The sequence below is a fragment of the Tinamus guttatus genome, unplaced genomic scaffold (assembly GCF_059628265.1).
Source record: "Tinamus guttatus ecotype Peru unplaced genomic scaffold, ASM5962826v1 Tinamus_guttatus_pri_ptg000202l, whole genome shotgun sequence".
NCBI classification, from domain to species: Eukaryota; Metazoa; Chordata; class Aves; order Tinamiformes; family Tinamidae; genus Tinamus; species Tinamus guttatus.
This window is the reverse complement of record NW_028288736.1, coordinates 1,839,811-1,866,856: the sequence shown is the minus strand read 5'-3', so window position 1 is coordinate 1,866,856 and position 27,046 is coordinate 1,839,811.

Sequence of the window (27,046 nt, the reverse complement as noted above, 5' to 3'; positions counted from 1 at the left end):
CACAGGACTGAAGAGCTGTGTTACCGAAATCTTCTGACTTGCCAGCTGTGCCATTTGCCCTGTTGCAGGTGAGTGGGAAAGGTTTCTTACAAAAGATTTCTGCTTGTTTTTTCCTCTTCAGCTCTTTCACAGCTGGTGAAATCTTTGTTAATCCGTGATTCCACACTGAAGTCTTTTCCATGTGATGTAATTTTTTCATTGTGTCTCACCACCAGTAGAGGTTTGCAAGCCAAGTAAAGACTCAGGATCATGATTTATATTTTGCACAAAAGACAAACTTGTGTCTTTTTTTTTTCCTCCTCAGTGTGCTTAATATGATTTTTGTACCACTTTAGGATAGTTGACTGCTGCTTTTGGTAAGAACCCAGGATCAGATTGTGGAATGATCCGTTTCATCAAGTTCTGTTCCTTTTCTCTAAATGCCAGAGTTTGGCTTAAGCCTTGTGGATGCAGTTTAATAACTTCCCAAATTAGTTGTGTTAACCCTATATCTAGCTAAATGTCCTATTCTGTCTGAGCATTGCTTGTTTCTCACTCTCCTTGTTTCCTTTTTTGAATTTGCCAGGTGCTGGTGTCATTGAATAATCCTCTTTGGTTTTGAATTTAGATAGAAAGCATAACTGTTGTGCCATCTTTTGCATGCCATACTCCTTAACTTTTCTGTGTGATGCCTCTAGTTGCTCCTGGCCTGAAACGTACCCAAACATTTCAATTTCTCTCCTTGTAGAAGGACCTCTCCCACATATTCGCTCATTCTCAGGGATCGCCTGTTGTCCGGATAAGTAGAAAACTTGCTGCAAGTTCAGAAAATTGATGTTTGTGGGCGAAGAAATACATCGAGTGAAACTTCGGTCAAAGCAAGTAGGTTTTTAAATTATACTTTCACCCCAAAGTCTTTTTAAAATTACTTAAAGAACAACAGAAAGAAAAATACTTTGGAAGAAAGCAGTAACTTGATTCTATGTGTGTGCTTGGTGGGGAACACAAATTTGTCTGAATTACAAAGGAGAAAAGCAATTTTTATTTGTCAGCTGACGAGAAAATAATCCTTAGTGAGACAGCTGTGTCTTGACGCTTCCCAGGGTCCATACATCTATTGACATATTGAGGAATTTTGGAAATGATATGGATTTAACTTTAATTCTGTCTCTGGAAACTGATACTGACTATCTGGATACAAAACAAATTTGTCTCTGTTCTCTAGTTCAGAGGAAACAAACCTGCCCCTTATTTCTTCTCAACTTACATTGCATAAAGATCTGATTTTTAAAGGGGTCTCGTCACAGCCTCCTTTTGTGTGCACAGCTTTGTATGTGTAAACACCTGCAAATTCATTTTTCATGCTCTAGACCTTAATGTTAATTGTGTGTGTACTTTAAAATTATTATCCGCCGAGATTGCCTCAGAGAGGAAGAGATGCACCCCAATGGCTGTGCTGTGGGGTGCATCTCACTGTATCTGGATTAATCTTGGTTTTGCTCATCAGTGAATCTTTGGGCTTTGGGGTGGTGATACACTGCAAAAGATGATGCAGGTCATTAGCTGACTTAATGTCTAAAGAATCAGTAGAGCTTCTAAATAACTGTTGCTTGTATGTTGGCAGTACTCGAACTTGCTCCAGCCACCTTGTATACATTTGCCAGAAAGAAGTTCCTCCATCAAATGTTTGGGCTTGAATCAATTCTATCTAAGAAATTCACTTCTTACCTACCATGGTTGAGGCATGCAAAATGGTGCAGATCAGGCAGAGGAGAAGTTTCCAAAGCATTACTTAGTTATTTATCTGGTTTTGTGTTATTGGTGCAAACAAAGGAAAATAATGGATTATTTGCTAGCCTCACATTTGGGCTTTTTTCATTTCAATGTTTTTCAAGGAATGGAATCTCTACTTTTTCCTTCCTTTCCAATCCTACGAAGGAAGAAGTGTCACTGAAAAGCTAGTATTTTGGGGCTGTGTTACTAAATTAAATGATTACTTATACAGCGAATCAATACTCTGCTAGAAGCAGTCTTAACATAAACTTCTGAAGAAAACTGAGCTGATCTTCCCCAGTAAACAGCTGGAGGACCCCGCTGAATAACGCACAGCGCGAGCGCAGGGAGGTACCTGCGCTGCCCTGCGCTCGAGAGAGGGGAGCAGCGTGTACTGAATGCGCCGCTGTGCCCGCTTTGCAGGAACATCCAAAGCGTGTGACAGAACTGGCCTCTGGACAGGGTTTGGCTGCTGGTGTATTTAAATGTGGATTTCGGATATGGGATGGGGAATTCTTTTCCACGTTCATGAAGGGTAGCTGTTCATATCTTAAGGTTGGATTCTATGCTTGCTGACCTGCATTTTATGCTGTCTGTAGATTAACTTTAGAGGAATTTCTTCCTGACTCATGCTTCTTTAAGTATGGCCCTTCTGTTCCAACCTCGTCCATGAAGTGACACAGATTTTGCCTATCTGAGTTTGTCTTTAGGCTGGATGCACTTACATAATTTGAGATAGACTCATTATCAAAATCTCTTATTCTCCTGCAAAAAGAGAGATGTATTTATCTTCACATTTAGTTCATTTGGGCATAAATGAGTAAAAGGGCCACCTGAATTAATACAGAAACTGTATGTGTGTGTCCTAAAACTGGAATGTGGCCTCTGTCCTTTAGACAAATGCAAATGGTTTGCTTTGGCGCTAAAACCAGTCTTGCTCTCATTTCATGGAAATAAGCGAAGGGAGCCTCATGTAGATTTGCAGTATGAGGTCTCTGGTGTCATGGTCACTGGGTTTTGGAGTTGTGATCTTCCTCAGCGAGATGGGCCTGGAGACGCAAACATCTAGCTGTTGCTTGTGAGACCCTACTCGGAGGGTTATGTGGTGAAGGGGGTGTGCATCTGGCAAGGAACAGCCAGAGAGGAGTGGTGGCCCTCAAGTATGTGGGAATGTGATTTCTCTGATTGCGTGAATGAGGGGGTCCTGCTAGAGGATGGTCCTGCCTCAATCCCATCTGATGACCCAATATATCCCGCACTCTCTGGTGTGCCGATCTGTTCCTGCTGATGTGTGGGCTTGTGGAGTGGGGAAGCGCGTGGTGCTTGACTGGGAATGTGTCAGATCTGGGGTCACGAGGAGGGAAGCGTGGAGAGGGACTCGTGTCTGAGCTGTGTGCTGGATGTGTGCAGCTTGTCAGGCTGGAGGAAGGCAGCCGCTTGGGTTATGGCGATGTGTGGCACGCTGATGTGCGCACGAGTGCCCGAGGCGGCATGTTCCCGTGACAGATGTGTGCGCAGGAGCTGTCCTCGCGCGTGGTCACCCCGCAGAGAGCTGCGAGGTCCTTCGGGATAGAGTCCTTTGTTACAGTAACGTGCTGCCCTGAGAGAAAAGGGAACCGAGACGTGTCGCCCTGTGGCACGCAGGCTCCTTGGCCTGCTCAAGGTGCTGGTTCCCCTGTGGGGCCTGGCTGGAGCACATTGCAGCCTCCTTCAGAAGAGGCCTTGTCGCTAGGCCAGTGGGACAAGGTTAGCTGCGGTCACATTTTCCAAGCAGGTTTGCAGTGTGAAATAGGCTGACGGAAAGGAGCAGTTACGGCGACAAGTGCAGTATGTTGTAGATGAGCCTGGTCTTGCAGGAGGCTGGTTCCCAGAGTTGCTTCTCGGTAAACAGGTACTTTCTCCATCTCACGTACAGACCAAAATTTCAAGCCTGCCCAATGTCTGTCTCCCATTTTGGGTAGTCTCTTGTAGGGATGAATATGGTGGGGGTGTATGGAGGAAAAATGATGTCTATTTTGCACTTTAGGATCATTTTGTACTTGTTAGTGCATGGACTGTGCATGTGACTGGCTCGCTGGATCTTTAAATGCTTTCCTTAAGCACTCAAATGTTCACATGAGGCCTCTCTTGCTTTTTCTCCTAAACCTCTGTGTCTCCAGAATAGTGGAAGTGGGAGTGATTTGAAGCAGGTATGTTCAGGCAAGCTACAGGGCAGCGCTTGGCAGGAAGGGGGAGGCAGACCTAAGCAGGGACAACTTCAGCTGTGAGCTGGATTCCACAGCTGCCCTGTTTGCTGACCAGGGCCGGGAGCAGTGGGTTGGTGGCAGGGGGGTCCTGTGGCCGGTGGGCTCAGCTGGTGAGAGGAGACCTCTGGTACAGGAGGTGCAGAGGAGCAGCCCCGTCTCAGCAATGAGAGCACCTCCTTCCCCGTGCGTTTGGCTAGCAGGGTAGGAACGCATGAGCTGCACACGCACACACAAACAACATGCACTAGGAAAATACCACAAATATGCTAAAAATCATAATCTGATAAACTCGGATGCTTTCAAAATACAAATGTCCTGTCAATGCTTTTCATAACAAAAACGATCACTTAAGACTTCACCACAGCTTAACTATTCGCAATGTAAACATCAACAAAACTGATGACTTTTTCAACACTTAATGTGCCTTTCACTGTGGAAATGTTTTGGCACCCAGTCCTTCCTTATGATTTAGCTAATAGGAACCTACAGTGCAGGATCGACATTTGGTTAGACAGCTGAAGAAAAGCAGATTAGATATGCAGATATGGGGTCTCCTTTTCCAGACCATTTTCCATTTCTGAAACTTATTTTGTTATCATTGTTTTAATCTTCCCAATGCAATCAGAAATCTCTTTCCAAATTCTTGAGCCCATCTTCTCTTGGAAGAATAGAATAGTTTATAGGTTCTCAGTTTTCCCACCCAAGACCCAAACCAGCTGTAGGCCTCACTTTGTTTCTGTTCCTTCTCTCCCTCCCAGATTCAAATCCCACAATCTTGGATCTTGGCAAAAAAGTGCAAGTTTTTTTTTTTTTTTTTTTTTCTCTCATATGTGAGTTAAGGGGGTTGGGAGAAGTGTGTGGTGGAGTCAGTGGGTAGTGGGTGCTTCTCTGTGCCTGTGTGTACAGTGTGTGCAACCAAAAGCAGCAGTTTCCCAGTGCTATGAAGAACCAACCAGGTTCTTTATTCACATCCTACATTGGCTGCTACAGGTGCTTGATGAAGCACCTTTTCCTCCTAATTTCTATTGCCAGTATTTATTCCATGTACCACGTTAGTCAATTCTGTGCAGTATAGGACCCCCCTCATGGACACTGTTTCTACCTCAATATTTAAGATGCACTGGTCTCAGTAATTTATGCAGTTACTTGTGTATATGTATAATTTTTCTGCGGCTTCAGGTTTCCACTGCCATTCAGATCATATTAAATGCGGCTTTTCCTTTTTAAATACTAACATCTAGTATTAATTTAATCCCACATTTTTTCCTGGGTAACTTAGTTTTGGATGAATCACTCCCAAAATATGAGAATATGTCCAAACCTCAGCCTAAATGTCAAATTGAACCAGAATTCAATAGGTTTGGATGAAAGCCTGTTCCTAGTCCCCCCCGCCACCTCAAAGTATACACTGAATCAATGTTGAATCTGTCTCAGCAAATCTGACGGCCTGGCTGAGTTGCCTGCTGTCTTCAGAGTTTCTTCTGCATGCTCTGTTTGAAGCATCTCAAGCAAAAGACCTGAAATTTAGACTGAATTAGAGGATCGAACAGGGTTTATTGCTGAAACCTGATGCTGCCAATTTTTAACTTGTTGTTCTTGCAGGTTTCAGGTGCTCTTTGGTACCCTTTCTCTGCAAAGGGAAATGCTTCCAGAGATAGATGTACCCTACACTCCATCTCCTCTAACAAGAAGAGCTGGAAGCAGTCAGAGCTCACTGCCTGCCCTGGAATACACCAGATGCTATCAGCAACCGGGAGACACGTGTTCAGTTGCAGGATTCATGTAAGGAAAAAAAGAAATTCCTAATTCTTCAAGCCTTAACCAGGATGCCGCGTGATCAATACTTTGCTGGTTGCCAGTTTCTTGGGAATTCTCTGAATTTTCTCTCAGGTCTGAACCTTGACTGCTCTCATTTTTATGTTTGTATCAGAAAATCAGTCTCAGCTGCTTCCTAATTTGCCCTTTTATTGATATTTTATTTCCCTTTCCTTCAGCTGACACAAACTGTGTCTTCTAGTTCACTTTTTGAACAGAGATCTGAAGAACTAAAAGCAGTTCCATGCTGCATATAAAACTGTACTATTGTAAGCAATATATATATATATTCAGCTATAAATCATCAGTAAGGCTTACATTTTCATTACACCAAAGCAGAACAATCTGTAATGTCACCTAATAAGGATGAAAGCAGCACACTGGAACTCATTGGAATTGTTACATTATTAAAAGTGGACGAGAGAGTAGTAAGGGTTGAAAAGACCTTTGCTATTTCAGTGAAAAGGAGATAACTTTCACTAACCTGAGCTTTAATTTTGGAAAAATAAATACATGTTAATTAAACTGGGGAGGAGGTAAGAAAAGAAAGGTGATAAAGAAAACAGTGGTAGAGGGGGAGAGGAGAAAAAACTTCAAGCTGTTCACAAGTTGAGTTGAAACAGCTTTCATAATCCACCACCAAGAGAGATGTTTTAGTTACCTTGTAAACATCTGAAACTTTTTTTGGTGCTCCAGTAATAGTAGAAATTCCTATACTTCCTTTTGTTGAAGTTGGAACTGGTTCATCATACAGTTGCTGTCTTTCTTCTCCCAGGCTGTTCCTGTTCTCACTGAGGGTCTCTGTTTCTCCCGCTTTTCACAAACTTTGCAGACTCTGTTTCCAAGGTAATTGTATTTTTTTTAACCTCACTTGATGGGAATTCTTGCTCTCTGCCTTTCATCTCTCCTGTTTCCCTCTACAGAAAATTTGTTTTTCCCCCTGCCTCTTCTTCCCACCCCTAAAGACAGGCTGTTCTCTATCACTTCTGCTATTCTGACAGACAGGTTGCAGCCTCTCCAAAGGTCAGCCTGAGGGGTGGGATTCGCGCCCGTCTTCTCCTGGCCGCTGAGGTCCGGCAGCTTGTGCCTCTTTCTGAATTCGGATGCAGCAAGCTGACATGGTGCACGAGTGGGGCGAGGGAAGCGAGGTCTAACAGCGTGAAGTGACTGCTCTTCTGGTGCAAGGCCCAAGAAGGGTAACGTTAAGGGAGGCTGAGCTACAGCTTTTATGTGCATTGGTGTTCTGCAGCTCATTCTCTCATTCGATTCTGTTCATGACAAGTTTTATCAAATCCATGTTTATTTAAATATTTATGTCCCTCTGCATATGTTGTGATGAAATATGCTGTTTTAATCAGGAGTTTGGGTTTGGGTTGTTGAACGCAGCGTCCCTGCCCTTAACCAAAATAAAAACCAGACTCGGCGCGCACACACACAACACAGGGAGAAAAATGGATATAACCTTATGATAATATTTCATCCCATATAGTTGAAGCCAGTGGTACTCGCTAGTTTTGGGCTGCGGGCCAAAATTCAGCCCCAGAGCACTTCCGGGGGCTGCATGGAGTTGTCATCTCGGCCTCCCTCCCCCTGCTCTCCTCCTCTTCCCTCTGCTCCAGTGCCTGAACTGAGCAGCTTGGCAGGCAGGAGAATTAACTCTTGTGAGGGGGAGCAGAACCTGGAGCTATTGCCACCAGCAAGGCCTGGGTCCTCTTGTCTTTCTCTATTCCTATTTTTTATGTTTAGTGTTTGGGAAGCCTCGTGGCAGCACGTGGCATTTTAGAGGTGGGAGAAGGATGTCATCTTTGGCGAGGGCACCTCTGCAGTACGTGAAGGTGCAGGGACACCAGCCCTGGTCTCATCACTGCCACCTCCATTACTGCATTTGAAACACCACTGACTGCAGTGGCACCAAGACATCAGCTGTGTTTGGTGCAAGAAGCTCGTTTTCATATAGTGTTCTTGGTTTTGTAATGCTATTGGAAAATAGGATTGCGGATCCCTATTCCCTGAAAAAGAAGGGCGATCCTCAGGGCAAGGTAAACAGGCATGTCTAATCCAGGTTTCCAAGAGGCCTTCAGTGCATGTTTTTATTCCAGTGTCTAAATGTAATGTTTGAACACTGGGATGTTATTCCCCATGATCTCCTCTGCATAAATACAATGTGTTTCCTTTTTTCTTCCTCCTCAAACCTTCCTTTTCTCTCTCTGTCTCTGTTGATATCTTGGTATCTATCTTGTCTTTTTAAAATGTTTTTTCTGTCTTTTTTCTCCCTTCAAATTTGTGTTCCCTTCATCACGTTCAAACTTCTTCCTACTGCTGTTCGATTTTTGCCTTATCCTTTGACTCTTTCCTCTTGACCAGTGCAGCTTTTCATCGCTGGCCGCGTCTCCGAGCAGTCTCCTCTGGACCGGTGCAGTTTCTCATCTCTGGGTGATGTTTGCTCCGAGCGGTTTGCTGCCCGGTGCAGCGCGGAGCTGCTAGCTGGAAAGCCGGGGCAGGGAGCGGAGATGCTGGCCCGCTGTGCCCGAGCGAGCCGCAGGCGGCAGCTCGTGTCAGGGGCTGCTCTTCAGTGATTCCGCGTTCCCAGGGTCTCTGGCCTGGGAAGCTCCGCGTTCCCTAGCGTGGGGCTGACACTGCGGTGCTGCAGCCTCCCTGTGGGGAAAGGCCGGGCCACCGGGCCTGGCTTTGCCGGGGTGGTGCCACTGCTGCGTGCGGAGAGGCCGGGCAGTGAGGGCGGCATCCCCGCTGCAGGCGCAGGGAAGCCGCGGGGCTGGGGCTGCCGGGAGCAGGGCAGCGCCTTGCGCGGGTCCCGCAGAGCGGCGCCACGGCCCCGCGACGCAGCCGGGCGCTTGCGGCGTCGCGCGGCCTCCAGGTAGTTTTGGCTGCCTGCGGCGCCGCTGCCTGCCGCGGGGGCCCGGCCTGGGTGAGAGCCGCAGCGCGGCGGCCGCGTCCCCGTCCGTCCTGCCGGCACGGCGGGCCCTGAGAGCAGCGCACGGTTTCTGCGCCCCTGGGCTCGGAACCCCTAAATTACTATTGCTGGACTCTTCCGATGAGCAGCTTTTTGATATCCTTTACATGCTAAAAAGTACTCAGGCCTGTTGACAAAGCAAAGAAATGGTGTCAAAAATAATTTTAAAACCTTTTGACCTGTAAGGTTTAAGAGAATTAGGCACAGATTCTTTGCTTTAAGCCTCTTGGTGACAAGAAATATGGTCCTATGCCAGCTGTTTTGATTGACAGTGGCGTTTGTAGTTTCAGCTGCTAATACAGTATGCTCCTTGTATATTCCTAGGGTGTAAATATAGAAGACTATTTGTCACCTGGGTTGATGGATTATGCATAAGTGAGACAATGTGGTTGAGCTTCTAAAGCATAAATGAAAAACCATAAACTTTACATAACTCATAAAGCAATGCTTAGTAGTCATAATGAAGCATCCTTGCTTTAATCAGGGAAACTGTCAGGCTTTCAAGTGAGCAAAGATTATGAAGCTGCATTTTTTCCCCTTTTTTTGATAGCTACTTGCTACTAACCTGCATCATTGGATTTTTGACAACCGTAATAAAATGTATTGGAAAATTGATTAGTTTTAAGAGACTCCCTCATAGCCAGCTGCTTTTATTTGTAAATGTCATAGATTCAATCACTGCAGGCTCCATCCCTCCAAGAGGAATTCCTGCCTGAATCTGAACCTTCGCATAGGTACAAAAGCACTCTTGTTTCACATTCTTCAGTTTGTCTTCAGCATTTTCACGTATACTCACATAAATTTATTTTTCCCGAAAGCTCTCCCAGAGCAGAGTTAACTACTTATTCCTTTCCCAGTATGTTGCGATTACACTTTTTTTGTGCTCTTTAAGGTGGTGGAAAACTTGTAAAAATGGAAAGAGTTAGGTTTGTTTAATTATTAGTATTTCCAGAGATTTGTGACTTTTTGCAAGAAAAAGAGCATGTTATTGCTTCTTTGGATAGAGAAAAGAGAATTTGCTATAGAAAGTGTATCGCCTCTTGAAATATGCAGTAAAATTAGCATTTTCAGCATGCTACTCTTATCTTTATTTGCTGAGAGAGAGAATATCCAGATTTTTTTTAGCTTTAAGGGGAAGGATATGGTTAAGGTCACATGACTCAGCCTTCAGTAAGTCCCATGCACAAGCAAAGGGTCCGCAGTCCAATACGGCAACATTTACCATGTTTTGTATAAGGAGAGCAACTTTTATTTTAATATAACCGGTAGATCTGCGTGCATTTCCAGCAGCGTGGCAGGCTGGCCGCCGAAGCCCTTTTCTAGACAAAACTCTCCCTCTCTACGTGAGCGAGGGGCAGGAGGTGGCGCGGAGCTGCCCGGCCGCTTGGGGCCGGCGTGCGAGGCCAAGGCGATTCCACGCGCGCTGAGGAGGCCGTGGCTGCTCATGGTCACCTTGCTCTGCAGGGGCACTGGAGCAGAGCGTTTGCTTTGCGCTTGGAGGCCGCCTTTTTTGTAGTGTGGTGAGCTGCACGTGGCAGACCTCAGGCAAAAAGGGCCAGGCTCTGAAATCACTCAAATACATATGGTTACAGATACCAGCCTGATTAGGAAGATTTTGTTTGAATTTGAAAGTGATGAATTTGATTAGATACGTTTTCTTACCTACTTGTGTTTTTTGTTTTGTGTGAACAGCTCCTGGATCAAAGGATACCTGCGGTGGAAATGAGAGGGATTTCCAGCCCAAAGCCTTTAAAATGTTGGTTATCTTTGATGAAATATTCTAACGAGCCACAATAGCCCCTCTCATATGTTTGAGCCTCTGTGGTAACCTTAAAACCTAGGCTGGAATGTCCAAGGGCCGCATTGCTTGCGTGTCGGGTTTGGGCCTTTCTCACCTGTTGGGTGAAATGTTAGATAGTTGCTTGCAAACAGGGCTTGGAGACGAAGGTTACATTCACTGCATAGTTTATTGATATGAGGCACCTATAGTTTGAGGATATATGGCATTTATTAAATACTCTGACACAGAAAAAAAATCTACAGAATGCTGCTATAATAAGACTAGGCCATAAATAAAAGCAGAAACGTCTTGAAGGAAAGATGGCCAGCCTGGGCTCCTATCTGGGGGGGATCCTGCTTGGCAGTTCTCAGCAGGTTTCCTTGCCTCTGTTCACCAGGGAGTTGAGATCGTGGCTAGGTGCTGTGAACTGGACCTATTTATATTCTATAGGTGAAATCACTTAAAAGGGAAAAATTGAACTGTTTCAGTTTTGCAGAGGAGCAGCTGAAGAAGCAAACTGAGTTCAGGGCATAATTTTTCTTACTCTGATCCTTGAACTTGATGAGAGTATTCACAGGCCAAGAGGGACTTATTTAAATAAGTCTACTTGATCTCCTGGCTAATATAGGCCATTATATTTCACCTTTCACTGTATGTGTACCGAGCTTGGTACCTTTTATATATATTTTTATAAACACACATGTAGATACCTTTTCCTTGTGTCTGCTTTAATTGTATCCAGTTAATCTTTGGATGCCAAGATGCAGCTGTGCCACTGCTTGACTACCAGTGCTATTGAAAAATCTTGTGACTTAATTCTCTTCTGAATTTATTTGACTTCAGCATCCAGGCATGGATTTCTCTTGTACTTTGCAGTGGTTTGATTAGAGACCCTTAATTCCTCCACAGAGTGGAAAAAGAAGGCTGGCCATCATTCACCACTGTCTGTCCTTGAGGAATCTGTGCTCTTGGAGCTCTTCCTCGCCAACGCACGCAGCAGTGCGAGATCCCTCTTGCCAGACTTACAATGGTAAGTTCGCCTCCCTGCGTGTGTAAAACCCGTGGTTCTGCAGGGTTTCTGCAGGGTGATGTTTAAGAGCTTATGTCAGCTTGCCTGTCCACAAGAGCTCTCTCCAGCAGCCTCCATAGCGATGACAGCCCCACTCCAGCCCTTTTCTGTCACTGCTCTGTCCCCTCTTCGTAGTTGTATCATATTTTGGTTTTCCTATGTTGAAATAAAATAAATGCTACTTCTCTACTATCCGTACATCTGTTGGTAGAATGTAATGATCGATGCAAGTTGCCCTTTGAAACGTCCTTTAGGCGTTATACCTAGAGGGGCTGCAAAGTGGATTCGGTCTGTGGTGTGACTTCTGTACATGCAGAACTCGCAGATGTGCATGCAGGGCTGTCTAAGAGCAAGCCATTTCTAAAAATAAAGTAGCAAACTGGGAGTCTTCCTTGCGTGGCAAACAAAAAGAAACTTCAATAGCTGGTGTCCATGTTTGTCATCCAGTTTACAGCTTTTCATTTTTTCAATTAGAATTAAAAAATGCCAACAAATGGAAGCAGATGTGGAGTTAACCATTGAAGGCTCTCCAGAACTTGCTGGATGCGGGGATGTCTTGGTAAGGGAACCTGCTGCTATAACTTGTCCTTGTGGGGTGTGAGTGCAGCTGAGGGCACGTGGGGAGGCCGCTTGGCCCATGGATGGGGGCTGCGGTGCCAGGACTCCCTTTCCCACTCTGTAACACCGGAGCTGCTGGTGTCCTGCTGGAGTCACGTCAGCACCGGAGCAACCTCTGCGCTGAGACGCAGCCCTCGCCTGTGGTGAGAGGCTGCGCGACGGTTCCCCTGGCCCTTGCTGCTTGGGGTGCTTGTGTTGTGCTAGGTTAGATAACCTCCTGAAGTGGAATGAAAGGTGATTAAAACAAAAATCAAAAGGGATCAATCCATTACTGTTTTTCTAACTTGGTGCAGTTTCACGGGTTATTACGGAAAATCAGACGCTGCTTGCTCTTGAGGTTGTCCTTAATCTCTGGAGGGAGAGGGAAACAAATGGAAATAGGAAGTCATTAGTTTGTTGAGTTGCATCATTACATGAAGACTTCAAGTTGCGTCAAAACCAGCCCCATGCACTGATGTGTTGGAGGGCACGTGCCAACTGCTGAGCTGCGACTCTGTTCTTGTAGCATGGCCACTTGGCCTCATAATGAAGGGGCTCTTGAGCTCTCAAAGTTGAGTGCTGTTAATGCCAGTCACCAGACTATTGTGAGTAAAGTTATTGTTGAAATGATGTCTTTAAGGGGAAATGAAGTTCGTGGAGAAATGAGTTAAGTCTGGTGTTACAGGTGGATGGAAATTTGTAGTTCACGCTTACTGGTGAAAACAAAAGCATCCTGTTATTTTCCAGCGTGAAAAATCTGTCCTCAGTGTCTGATGTAGGAAATCTGTGCACATACTGTTATCAATCCTTGCTGATATTTAGGGTATTGCAGTATCGTGGATGTCTCATCTGAATCTCCCAATAATTGCCAAAATAGGGCTAAATTTCTCCTGTGCTGAAAAGAGTCGTCATTTAGTCTTTGTGTCTCCTGCTTGGGCAGCTACAGTGGAAGCAAAGTCTAAGGAAATGAGAATGTCTGAGGGAAGACAAGCAAATCTCCCTATAGGAGCTCCCAAAGTATGGGTGAATGTTTGCTGTTCCCGGTCAGCAGAGCAGGAAAGTAGAGGGAGAACTTGTGGGGAAGGAAGCTGCGCGGAGGGAAGAGGGAGCATTCTGGAGAGCAGGTGGGATGCGGGAACCGAGCCTGGCTGCCCGGCTGCCTTCGGCTTTGGTCACGAGTGAAGCACTGAGTCAGTACTCCCTAAGCATCAGATTTTGTCTGCGTTAACTGTCTTATGCATCTAGGGAGCTCACAAGGATGCAGCTCTCTGGAGAGGTGTGCTGACATCAATGTGTGATTTTTGCAAGGATCCGGACACTAGTCCCATTTCATGTTTTGCAGGCAAAGGCTACCTGTGAGGAGACCACTGCGACTCAACCCGCATTGGAGACTGGCTGCCGATGGCGGAGTGAAGGGCGTCATCCGGCCCTGGGGAAATACGGACTGACCGCTGCTGTGCGCGCTGCTGTTGGCGAGGTACGGGCGCTTGCGGCCTGTGCTGGTGTGTGGCAGGGACCAGGCTGTGCCTTTCTCAAAGAAAGTAAGAGTACTGAGCGAGCATTGGGAAAGAAAAGGTGTTGGAGACTCTTTTTAAATCCCTAATAGAAAAAGACGCTAGATATAAAAGACACCAATTCTTCATCATCCATGTTTGCTTTATAATAGTGCTGCTACTAGTTAGTGTTTTTCTGGGCAGAAGCTACAATAGCAATGAAATGTTTTGTTAAAAATCTATTTGTGCAAAAAGCGGGTAGAGCAGCAGAACTTTTCCTGCTCTGTTTAAAACCCTGCTCCATCTACAACAGCTGTGAGCACTGCAGCACACGGAGGCCAGGCCACCCTTCAAAGACAGATATTTCTCCGTTATTAATAATTTTTCCATGCAGAACCTCCAGCCGCTCTTGAATGTCTAGCAGCGAAGTAAAAGAATCCCTTGCACTGGCCGACTAATTTTAGCTAACGCAAACCAAACGTTTCCCTGTTCCACCAAATGACCTTGTGGCTGCCTCGCGGGGGTTATGTGAAGCGACTCGGAGGTGCTGGTCTCGGCGGGGGCGTTTCGTGGCCTTGCTGACGGCCCGAGGCAGGTGACGGGCTCAGCACCCCGACGCCGCGCGGGAGGGACGGGCTGTCCCGGAGGGCACGCGGGCCGGGCGCTCGCCTGTCCTGCGGGAAGCGAGCAGCGCGCGTGGGGCGGGAGGGCAGCGAAGGGAGCGCCGGGTTGCACAGCGCGCTCCAGATCCATCAGCCTCATGAGTCGTCCTGTTCTTAACAGTGACTTGGGAGATGATTAAAATGAAGTGTATTTAGAGCAGGGTGGAAGTGGCGCCCCTCAGCTTAGAAAACACTGACCATGCAAAGGAATGAGCTTTGGGTTTAGAAATCCTCACCTCTGTGCCCTGCTGAGCTTGCTCAGCTTCCCTCTGGAGTGAGGCTGGGCGAGCGCCGCGGGGAGCAGCAGCGGCCGGGCCAGGCCGGGCTGCGGCTCTCGGAGGCCGGCAGCCCCGGGGCCTCTCCGGCCTCTGCAGAGCGCGAGGGGGTGCGTGGGGCTCTGCCCTGCAACTCGGCTTCATTTTATGCTGAATGATCAGTAAACTTTAATTTCAGGTTTCCTACTGTGGCTGCAATTATTTTAAAGTAGCAGAGCTCTCTTAAGAAACTGTAAGTATTGATAATTTGTCTTAATAACTGAATAATTTGTTTATTACAGAGATTTTGAGATTCATAATTCCAAAGGCCAGAAGAAATTGCTAATCAGATTTCCCAGGTAAGACAGAAATAGTGAATTTCCCCAGTGGTTCTTCCATCTGTAGCTTGTGACTGAATTAACTGTGTGGGGGTTTTCAAAGGCGTAAAAAGAATCTTCTTGCATTGATAATATGAGGAAGGACTACTCTAAGGACATCCTAAGTTTCCTTGTAACACCTGGTATGGAGTAACAGCCAGCTAAATAGTTAATGGATACTGAGAGAAGAGGAGGATCTTTGGGACACTGAAATATTTTGCCAAAGCTAATCTTCCATTGGAATGAAAAACACATATGGGAAGGAAAAAAAACACACTAAAACCATTTTCCTGAGCATACATTAAAAAAGGGAATATTTTATGTCTTCCCAGAGCTAGAGTAGTGTAATTGAGGGTATTAGAGAAGTTTAGAAAGGCTGGGGCCAACTTCTTTTGGCAGAACTGTTGTAGGAAAACGTGCAAATATCTGTTGTTAATCCTTTTACTGAAGGATGCCACAGTATTAGCTAGAAGAGGCACTAGCTGTGTTCCTAAGGCAGCTCTGCCAGTGGCTCTCTTTGCCACTCTGCAAAAACTTCAGCACATCATGACCTTGCTCTGTTGTTTCTGTGATAGGGAGGGCTGCTAACGCTACCTGTGCTTAAGGTTGCTTAACACTTTCAGCCAGAAGGTCCTGTTTTAATGGCCTGTGTTAGCTCAGCCAGAGCTTAAATAGTTTAGGCTGAAATTTTCCAGATGGGTGTCTTCTTTTGGGAGGGATGGGGGTGGATTTCAGCCAAACTTAAATCAGTCACTTCTCAGAATAAGCCGACAGAAAATGACATTGTTTTGTTCAGGTTACAAAGGGAGAATATCTTGCATCTCACTTAATGCAGGGGGAAAATAGTAGTACAGTCACTATGCTTTCCCACTTAAAATTTGGCTAGCAGCATTTGGTCGTACTTGTAGGGAGGAAGGATGAGAAGTAAATAATAAAGTAATGAACGATTGCACCTTATAGCAGGGATAAGCTTTCTAATTCCTGTCTTATGAGACTAACTTAATTCACAAAAAAAAATTAATTCTTGTGTTTTCTTGTGTCTTTGACTGCTTGACCCTCCACACTTAATGTTAATGTGTTTAAAAATATAATTTGTGAGATTTTGAATAAAGTAAGCTAAGCGGAGCTCCATCAAGAGCTACCATCTTGACACCTACATGTTTCACCGGCCTTGCCAAGATCTTTGGATCGCCCGGGGCTCTGGAGTTGATGGAGCAGTGGGAAGTGGGCTGCCTCTGCCCAGGGTGCTCCTCAAGGCCATGGACACATCTTGCAAGTGTGGGCTGCAACATCTTGCACAGGACACAGGAACACCATCCTCTTAGGGTTGTTTTCTCTCTGTTTGTTACAAGCCCTTTTACTCCTTTGCTTCCTGTTGGGAGTCACACTTCAATATTTTCCAGGTTATTCCCTTCAGGGAATATTTTACCTGTCAGGGTAAAAATGATCTTAGAAGAAAGTTTCAAGCCTGGGATCAGGAGGAAAGTTTTAATCCTTACTCATTCTCAGCACATGAATTTGACTGAACTTCACATTCTTCTGCCTCATTTTCTTCCCATATGTAAGGCAAAAAGCTCATAACAATTTACCAGATTATTACTTTTGTAATGCTTGGGCAGTCTGTGTGTATGTGTAAGAGCACATATCGGGGGGAAATCAGCTGGGGGCCACAAAGGCATCTGTGTTCCTAGAAGAAAAGTGTTGCTTAAGACTACTTATCTGCTGACCTACAGCTCATATGTCTACGCTGGGCTCTGCACTGATGAAGATATGGGAGACTAGCTAGCCCCAACTCAAGAAATGCTGTGTTATCTAGTGCAATAGTGAGAGATTTGAAATCTTTATTCGCCTGTAGCAGGGACTTTAGACCTGGTAGGACAAGAAAAAGCATGAGGGAAGACCCAGGGCAGCAGTTTTCATTTTGACTATTGAGACTCTAACAAAACTGAGTTGTTATCTTGAGTCTTATTTTCTGAATATTATTTTTGGAAGTACAATATGGTTGTTCTACTTTTAAAGACTGTGATGGAGAATGCACAGCAGTCTGCAGTGTTATCAGATTGATCTAGAATTTTTGCCAAAGAGTGTGCTTGAGACATTTGTGAGTTCTCTCCCCTCTTCTTCTCCTGCTCCCCAAGTGTTTGGGCTGCAGAGGCTGGAAAGCAAATAGAGTTATGAGAGGAATGGATTTATCCCATTATTTTTTTAAAATCCTGTTATGCAGAAGAGTTTTTGAGCAAATCACTCAACATTTGGTCACTGTTTTTACTGGAAGATATTTAGCTGGAAAATATACTGAGGTGAGGAAAAGAGCTTTATTCCTGATGTGTGCATATATATGTATATGTGCATATATACATAAAATATGTATATGCATGCATGTGTATACTTGAACTCTGATTCTTGCTCTCTTAATTGCTGTCAGCTAAAAATAAATGAAGTCTTCAGAGCTTTTTAAAAACTTCACCTGTTTTAGCCAACTTCAAACTGTAAGAAGTTTGAGACAAAGGTTGCATTGCTACTGTGTGTTGGTGTAATGCCTAGAAAAGCGATGGTGAAAAAACAAACAAAAAACCCCACATTGTGTTATTTAGAAGAAAGCTGGTGTGTTGTTTGCTCTGTGAGAAGCGATAACTTTCTTATTTACTTCTGGATATCAAAGGGTTGTTGAATGGCTGCATATCTGAATTTCCTTTCATGGCTTAATTCTGTGTAGCTGTCTGTTTTGTGTGGAGGGGTTGACCTCCAGAGGTCCCCCCCAACCTAATTTATCCCTTGATTCTTCAATCCTTTCCACCAAAAATACCATCTTACACTTCAAATCTTCAGCTGAAGAATTCCCTATTTAGTAAAGTCACATAGTTCACTTGTTTAGGGTCTGCAGTGATTTTAATTGATAAGGTTATATCAACTGTGGCATGAAAATATACAGGCAGTGTAGTTAAACGATTTTCTTTTTATTCTGAAAGTTTGACTTTGCTGCATATTTCCTTGACAGCTCTACAGAGGAGAGAGCTCCATTCAGAGGCCTGACTTTCTCCACTCAGACCCTGGAAACCCCATATAAAAATGGGGAAGCTATAGCTGTGGTTCTTGCAAATAGGGGCACAAAGCTGTTAAAGTTGCCCCATCATCTTGCAGGCCAGGGTAAAATCTTGGCCTTGGCTTCTACAAGTGTGGCATTAGTAGTATGGGGAGCAAATCAAAGAAAGGTATCAAGTTTGGTTAATGTATTTTCAGCAGAATACTTGATACAAAGTACTAGCATGAAGATTATTCATATTTTTAATAAAAATATATTGAGCAATTTGCATGTATTAATAGTATCTATAGTAAGGGTATTTGATATATTTTGTATATAGCAGATTAACTCCATACTCTGTTATGACTCGAGCAGAAATGTAGGAAGACTTTTTCCAGGCTTGTGCTCTAAGTCGGTCTCTGAGCTAGAAGGCTCTGACAGGGGAATGGCCTGGGGCCAGAGCATCCCCCTTTTGTTCTTAGCTCCTTCTTGCCTTTCCCCTCCCCACTCCAGCCTTTAAACAGACTTGTAGGTGCTTTTGTTTCTCTGCTTGGAGTGTAGAAGTAGTTGGGTGTGTGTGATACCAGATAGCTCCTACCACTGGGTAATGGGGTTCAGCAAGGCTCTCTGTGGGGTTAGGTACTGTGTGTATGGGAAGACTATCACTGTTTGTCCCACTTGGGTGTTTTGCAAAGAAATATGTAGGTTTTGGCCCTTGCTCAACAAAGCACTTAAACATTTGCCTAGCCTGAAGTAAGCTAACATCACCTGAAACCAATTGCATCACTTGCAAGTATAAAATAAAGTACCTTTTGTTGAGTTGTGGCAGGTCCTGTTCATGCTGAGGAAATAATGTGGAGCTGAATTAGCACTTGATTTCTTTGCCCCTGCTTGCTAAATTTCTTACTTGCTTAAAGAAGAGTGGTAGAAGGTCATGTCTTTCACCTTGTGCTTCCTTCTGTCCAAAAACCGGACAACTCCGGGGTTGGTTTTTTTTTTTTTTTTTTATTCTTCTTGGCTGTGTATTCAGGCTGCATGATCTTTCCTGCCTCCGTGCTTGCATGCAACCTTCTTGTTCTCAGGGGGAACATGGCGGGAGATAGGGAATTGTAGAATCATTATGATTGGAAAAGACCCTCAAAAAAACTTTGCAAGAGTTGTTCTACACTTGCTTTAAACCCAAGTGGATGATGAGGCTCTAAAACATGGGATTTGTTTTGGCCAGAGTGCTACTTTTTGGTCTCAAGACCTAAAAACAGATGAAACTTTTCTACTTTTTTATCATTATTCCTGCAATTTGATTGCATGTTTGTGTAGTCAGTTGGCATATATCATAAAATCTGATTGATTGAACAGTTAATCCTTGAAAGCTTCCCTTTGAAATGTTGCCAAAGTCAATAGGGACTAATGCCCACGTATGCATATAATAGGAATCATCTTTTGCTGCTTTTACCTACGCACACATAGCTGCAAAAACGAAGACTTATTATATTCTGATCTTCTCTTACGTAACAAATACTTGACCCAAAATACTGGCTTTGGTGTTCTGAGTTTGTTTTTGTGTTGGCAGAATAGAGCAAAGCGTTCAACTTTGAAGGAAATGATCAGTGAACTTTATATGTACATACATATATATCAATTCAGAAATATTGGTGGAACAGGTACTTTATGGGAAGAGAAAATGAGAAGAGTTGGGGAAAATAATCTCTTTCCACATTTCCTTCAAAATTTGTTGTTATACCTTGAATATAATTTGTCACTGAGGTAAACAGGCTACATCAGAGACCTTTAGTCTCTGCTGCAAGTGCTGCAAGAGGTGCCTTCTGAATGCCCTGCTGGTTATGAAAAATAATATATTGTGTTCAGGCAGACATGAGCTGCATGTGTGCTGGGAGGTAAACATGAGTCTTAACTTTTCTGATCTGCCAGTTTTGGGCAATACAGATTTTATCTTCATCTTGGCATTTGGCCTGAGACACCACCCTGGTGAACTTACTCATGTTTTATTAGACAAGAAGACATTTGCTGATCATCACTCCATATTTCTTCTATACCAAACTTTGCAGAAAAAGGGCAACTCTTGGAAAAGCCTATCCCAATACTTTTCTCTAAGGCTTTTAAAATATTTAAAATTTACAGTGATTTCTAAGGAATAATGTAATTTTGCTTTCTAAAGCAGGAATTGTGAGCTCCTTAGACCTCGTCTCATAGTCCACAAGCTTTTCTAGGTTCCTTTGGCCAGTAGGTAACCTGTCCTGTCAGATACTTGGTCTGTTGTCATGTCTGAGCTGAGCCAAGGTCTGTACACCCTTCCTGGTCGTGTGAAGAGATGGTTCTTGCTCTGTACGTGGTATTTCTGGGTTGCATTCCAGGAACATGGCAGGTCTGACAGCTACCACCTATCACAGATAGATGCTGAGTTTGTGTGAAGTAATATGGGAAAAACGTCCTTCAAGAAAATATCCAGAATTTATTAATTCTAACATAATCGAAGCAAAACATGAGCTCTGTAAGATGAAGCGGTGGGGCCGGGGGGAACCAGCTCTGATCGTCACTAACCTTTCTTAGGATGATCCAGTAGTTTAATGTTAAAGAATTATTGAAGTTGGTCAGAACATAAATCACCATCATTCACCGGCCTTTGTGGCACAGATTAATTCCTCCATAGTTCTGATGCCGTTTGCAGTATAAAACGGTTGCGTCTTGGTCCTACTGCTGTGGTTTTGGGGAAACTGTATCAAAGTCAGCAGTTTCTCTGCTGTGGTGCTGTGCTAAGAGCCAAGATGCGCTGGACTGCAGCGTATCCTGCTTACCCCCCCAGGTGTGTTTCTGCAAGACTTCTCTGTGCTGTTTCCTGTACTGATCCTGTTCTGCTGGATCTAGAGACAAGAGCTTCCAAGCTTTGACACAACGTGATTCTCACCCTTTAGGTAAGTCAACTGACAAGGAAATTAGGGGGAAAAATCAACTCATTTTAATTACATGGGAATCTCTGCACTCTTTGCATTTTGTTCTTCAGTTTTCAGCAGGTACACTGCTTGGGGGGAAACGTCTTTGAATTACTTCTAGGAAAAGCCAAAATGGTGCATGATTTAGAGGCAGCAATAGCTGAACAGCAGTCTCCATTGTAATGGTAAAGGAAAAGACATAAAATTGCAGTCAAAGCTATATCAGTAAAGACACTCTTGCCAACTCTGAAGAGCACCTGGCTAGGTATTAAAGGACACAAATATGATCCCCTTACTGAGCAGTGTTTTATAGACTGTAGTTCACAGCCAAAGAAAACAGCTTTTGGAGCTTTTAGGTGCCCATAAACAGCTAGACGCAAGTGTGCGGGAGCCAGAACAGGGGATAAACAAGGTAACGAAGTATCAGCTTGCCTCGTCGCCTTCCGGAGCTCCCAGAGGCCACTGGAACGCGGAGTACGGCACCTCCCTGGGGTGCCTGCTGTGCCCCGCTGTCCTGGAGGCTGCAGGTGCCCCTGTGGCTGGAAGGAGGGTCGGTGGAGCTGGGTCATGGTGCAGGCTGGAGCTGGGCGCTGTCCTTGGCGTGACCGTCAGGGTCGCAGCGTGGACCGTATTTCAGGCGAGTTGGCAGTGGCTGCTGGGCTGTGCTCACGATGGGGATTTGGAAGGAGAGCAGCACCTAGGGTCTCTGACGTCCCTCTCGTAGCCGGTGCCAGCATTCAGAGCATGGCAAACGGGTTTCATTAACACACCTCGTTAAATGCCTTCAGCCAGGGGAAGGCACATAGCCACCAATACAAAATTGGTAAGCGGACTACCGTTAAAAACAGCTCATTAGGAAACGGCAAGTGAAGAAATAATATGAATATGATAGCACAAAGAATATTCTACCCACATACTTGAAGCCTTTAGCGGCTGCCAAAATCTCCGACAAAGTGAATGAAGAGCAAATGGGTTGTATTTCAAACACATACCATTACACTGAGCAACAGTAACATTTTATTGCTTCAGTCAAATTTTTTGACTGAAGTAATAAAATTTGTAAAATATAAAGAAAAACATAGGATTTATCTCTCCCTCCTGTCCTATTTCCCCCTCCCAGCCCCACCTTTTCTTATTTCAAATTCAAAACAGATCTTATGGTTAAAAATATGGCACTCTGGTTATGGAGATGTTTAAAAATTGGTTGACAGATTCAAAGAAGCTCACAGTTCTGTACACAAGAGGAGAAATAGTTTTAGAGAAATAGTTTTTTGCATGAGTTTTAGGACCATAGCTCATTGCTAGCGAAGATGGCGAAGAAACTGATACAGAGCTAGTTTCAGTCTCGGTCCTGCAGAGTTCAACACATGTTAGGTCTTGCCCTATAGGAGCAATCTAGGGTGGTAAGTAGAAGAGTGCACCAGGCCAGTCACCAGTTAAAACTTTTCAGTCTGTATGTTGCATTTGGTCTCTGCTTTCCTCAGGTTTAGTCTGAAAGATTACATTAAATTATCTTATTCAAGTTGACCCCCCTTGCAGGTGTTGTTAGGTGCAATTACTTGTCTTGTAAAATGAAAATTACTTTACCAGGTATAGTCATGTATTATGCATAAATAATCATGTGGTCTCTTTCTTTAAAGCCATGCTTTTAACATGGCACAGAAACTCCAAAGTATTCCAAATCTGATGACTAGTCTTAGAATATGACTCTAGAATAGCTATTTAATATGTAGGGCTTCTGATGCTTTGGTTTACTTCATGTTTGTAGTTTGCAAGTGCGGCGTGAAAAACACTAAAATAACAGCTGATCTCATCCTGCCCATGGTTCTTTATAATTTGTTACATGCATTTTATTTTTACTATCCAGAGCCCCAACTTAAACATTCTTATATGCATCCATCAACTTTTTGCTGCTGCTGTATTCCATGAAATCTCTGCCTGAAAAAAATGGCTTAGTTCTTGCCGTTTAGTTTTTAAGTCCCCTCACAGAGGCAAGAGGAGGGAAAGCCTAACACATGGAGTTCGACTCGCAGTCTCAGAATTAGTCCTTCTTATATGAAGTGAGTACCTAATGTTCTTTCTCTTTTTATTATGGCTCTGGGTGGAAATGGGACATAAGACAGAGCTCAGTTTCTTTGCTGCTCAGTTCCTTGCTGCAGCCCTTGTCCCGGCGGTGGTGCGGGCTGCTCCCGCGTCCCCGCCGGCCTTGTGTGTGCCCTGGCCTCTGCGGCGGGGTGTGAAGCACCTGTAAACCACCCTTGGCCGTGGTTTATGCTCTTAACAGCTGGGCTGCATCTGTAGGTTAGGTGCCAGGGATGTATGTTGTAAGAGGCTACAAGAATCTATTTGTGAAGTCCTAAGCAGCCACGAATTTGTTTAAAATACTTGGCATGTACAGAGTGCCTTCCAGCCCTAGAGAAGTGGTTTTGTGAGGTGTCATCCCGATTTTGCTCTAAGATACAGCAGTTTGCTCAATCCTGAGGTAGCAGTAAGGTTTTGAGCCAGGGCTGGGGTTGAGGGATCTCAGTTATGCTCTTTCTCCTTAAATGTGCCTTTGTTGTGGAATTGTTTAACCATGTAACGTGTATTGATACTTGACATTAAATTGCTATAATGTACAGTCTAGACTAATGAAGGATCTGTATAACTAGACTGTCATAACCATCCCCTATAAGCAAGAACAGATACTCTGCCTTGCAGTTACCTAGATATATTTATCTGTCTTAATTTCCACTAAAGGAATTTGATGAATGTGTGAGACAGATCTAAGTTTGCAATTCTGTTCTATTTTCATTGCTACATATGTAGTTTTTACTCGCTCCATTGTTGTTTCCCTGATGATCTCTGTTGAAACTGAGGAAATACTTTGTGTTATATTTGTTTTGTAACACAGTCTGACTTAGTATTTTTACTTAGCAGAAGAGTCAAAACAGTGGTCATCTTAATACGCGTAGCTGTGTATGCAGCCAAAAGAGAGCATGTGAAAACTCTTTGCAGATGCCCCATGACTTCATTCACGCTTTGGTGATTAATTGAAATAGGTGATTCTCTTAGAAAGGTACTGTGTGTTTTCCCTGTTAATCTATGTGCTAATCTGTGTTCTTCTGACAGCTTAAGAAGCAAGAGGTTACGTTATGGTTATAAACCAGATGAACCATAAAACAGTCTGCTACTTAATGAAATGTTTTGTGCTTCACTTTTATTCATTTTTTTTTCAAAACAGTGTGTGTTATTGTCTTTCTTTAAAATGTGGAGCATTTGTTGTACATCTGACAGCATTGCTCCAAAGGGAAGGAGTATTTCTTCTTCTTCATTTCTTTCTGAAGCTGCAAATATTTGGTCTTATGGAGGGAATTTGGATTTGATCGAGAAGTCTAGAGTACTCTATGGATTCTATTCTCCCTGTGTTTTTTGTTTTGTTTAAGGTATGAATTTGTTTCCATTACAGTGCTCAGCTCATAAGGGATTTACAGAAGGGATTGCTGCCGTCTTCACTTGCATAACATCCTTCTGAAGAAAAGAGTAATCCTGCAAGCCTTTTTTTTTTTTTTTTTTTTTTAAAGGAATTTTTACACCGCAAAAAACCATTTTGGATCTGGAGCAGTACATCTCAGCTGCCTTGATTAAAGATACCTCAGCTGAGGATACTCTGCTGAGTTTGTCATTCTCTCCAAAGTTTGTTGGCACTATGCAGTTTGGTGCTCAGATTTTCCTCTTTTTCCTTTGGAGAAGCTGCTTTTTGCTTGCACTGGATAGAGAGCTCAGGGATTGAATTTAACAACCCTGAGCCAAGTGCAAGAGCTACAGTCACAGGATTGTTAAAACTGGGGTCCCAGCCCAACAAAGTCCAGTTGTCCTCTTCCCGGCAGCCCAGGAATCCCCCCTGTGCTGCTCCATGGCAGAATAGCTGTGTGCTACAGCTCCTGGCCCCTCTAGAATGGGACATGCTGGTTATGTTTTCTCTGTGCACTAGTCAATAATTGAAGGCATTTTTCCTCGAGTCTTCTCTGAATTTGCATGCCCATATTTTGATCCCAGCCCAGCAAATGGTCAGTTGGTACAATTCAAATCAAAAGTTTAAGACTCTGAAAGAGAAGGAAATTATAACCAACAAAAGGTCAAATGTGGTGTAATTTAACTTAGAAAAATTGTCTGATGTTAAGCTTCGAACAAGTTTCATCTTTGAATGAGGCATGTAATGAAGATAGGAAGGGAATAGTCAGAAAATAAAGTAGAAGTGCAATCACAAATACAATTTATGGTGCCTACAGCAAAGGCATCTGCAGATGCCTTATTTTTCAGCAGGGAAAACTAATTGTAAACAAATTCAGAAATGTACTGCAGTGTCAGATGTGCCTATCTTTTGGAGCTTTGCTTTATTTTCTTTGTGTTTTAAACAGCCTATTTATTTTGGCTGTCCCAAGGGAAATCCCAGCCCTATCTATTTATGATACGACATCATTTGTGTTTGGATAAATCTGTTCTACAATTCATAATACTTTTCTCTGCACTTCAGACACCTGGTGCCTTCATGCTCCCTTGAAATACAAAAATACTGTTTTCAACTGAGTCTGATCACATAAAGTTAATTTGTCCAAGTACCCCTTCCACTTTCATGAAATGCATTTCTATTGCCAAGTGTCTGGAGGCTGGAGAACACCGTACTGCTTTGGGGGCTCTTGTTTTTAACCTATGCTTCTTGGATTCTTTCTTTCATTGCCACATTAAGATTTACATTCTTTATGGAAATTGGCCAGAGGGATTTACATGTTTTGTTCTGGAGAGTGTCTGGATAGAGCTGGGTCCCTGGCAGGGCTGTGTGAGCAGGATCTGGAGCAGGTTGTGTCCCTCGTCACTTGGGCAGCAAGGAGGTCCTCCTTCTTGCCGTCTCTGCTGTGGAAAGCAAGCAGGGAGCTGAGAGCCTGGCTTCCTGGAGTGGGATGCAGCAAGGTAACAACCTCTTGCGCACATTTTTGGGTTTAAAGGTTGTCATTTGACTGCTACATTTTCCCTGGGACAGCCCTGCTGCTGGCATCTCTCTGACCAGTGCTTTGGGGGAAGGACCCGGGTACTGGGACATCAGCTAGGGCGGTGGTTTGATCACTGCTGTGGACATCAGTGTCATTGATCTGCTCTTGAGCAGAGCAGTCTCCACTGCTAATAAAAGGAGGCGTGAAGTGTTGAGCATATGGAAAATGCATGCTGGTGCAGTGGTTGTATTTCAGTCTAGAGATGTGTACATTAAGGACAAGGCCCTGCAATAAAGTTCATCTAGCCAAATCCTTAAATTGGAATATTCCCTGAATTTTGAGAACAGTGTGTTCCCCTGGAGCCGTAACAATTGCTGCTATAGGTGAAGAGTCACCAGCTCGCATTAGCAGTATCTTTTCCCCTTGCAGCATCAAATTAGGTAGAAGTAAAACGATCCCTCTATTAACAAGTCGTAATCTGATGAACTAAATAGGAGAGTCACGTCTATTTTCAGCAGCTTTGTTGCTAAAAGCAGAGCGCGACGCCACAGGCTGCTTTGCCCGTTCCCGAGTGACAGCTCTCCGTTGGAAATAGCTTGCTGGGCCTTCCTGCCCGTGCCCGTGGCAGTGCCCGCGCGGCGGGACGGACAGCTGGGAGAGCTCAGTGCTGTGAAGGTTATGGTCACAGCCGTCCGCAGAGGGCTTTATTTCAGCTCTCTGCTGGCTGCCGCGGGGACAGGTGCCGTCTGGTTCTGATTTCACTGGTCTGAATTTCTTATCTGACCTGGTAGTCAATCAAGGGCATGAGAGAGGCGCGAGCGAGAGCGGGAGAGGAACTGCCGGAGACGGACAGACAGGGAAAGCAATGCTAAGCATCTGACTTTCTCATCCAGGAACTGGCAGATCTGCCTGTCATTCAGTGCTTCTCTGTGTACTAGCGTTGCCCTGTGCAAAATGGATTTCTGAGTGTTAACCATCATGTTCTTCTTTTCCAAAGGGTCTTCTGTAGGATTTCATTTGCAGAGCACAGAGGGCAATATCTAGGGTAATTCCAGGGCTTAGTGGCTGTGATCTTTTGTCAACTCTACTT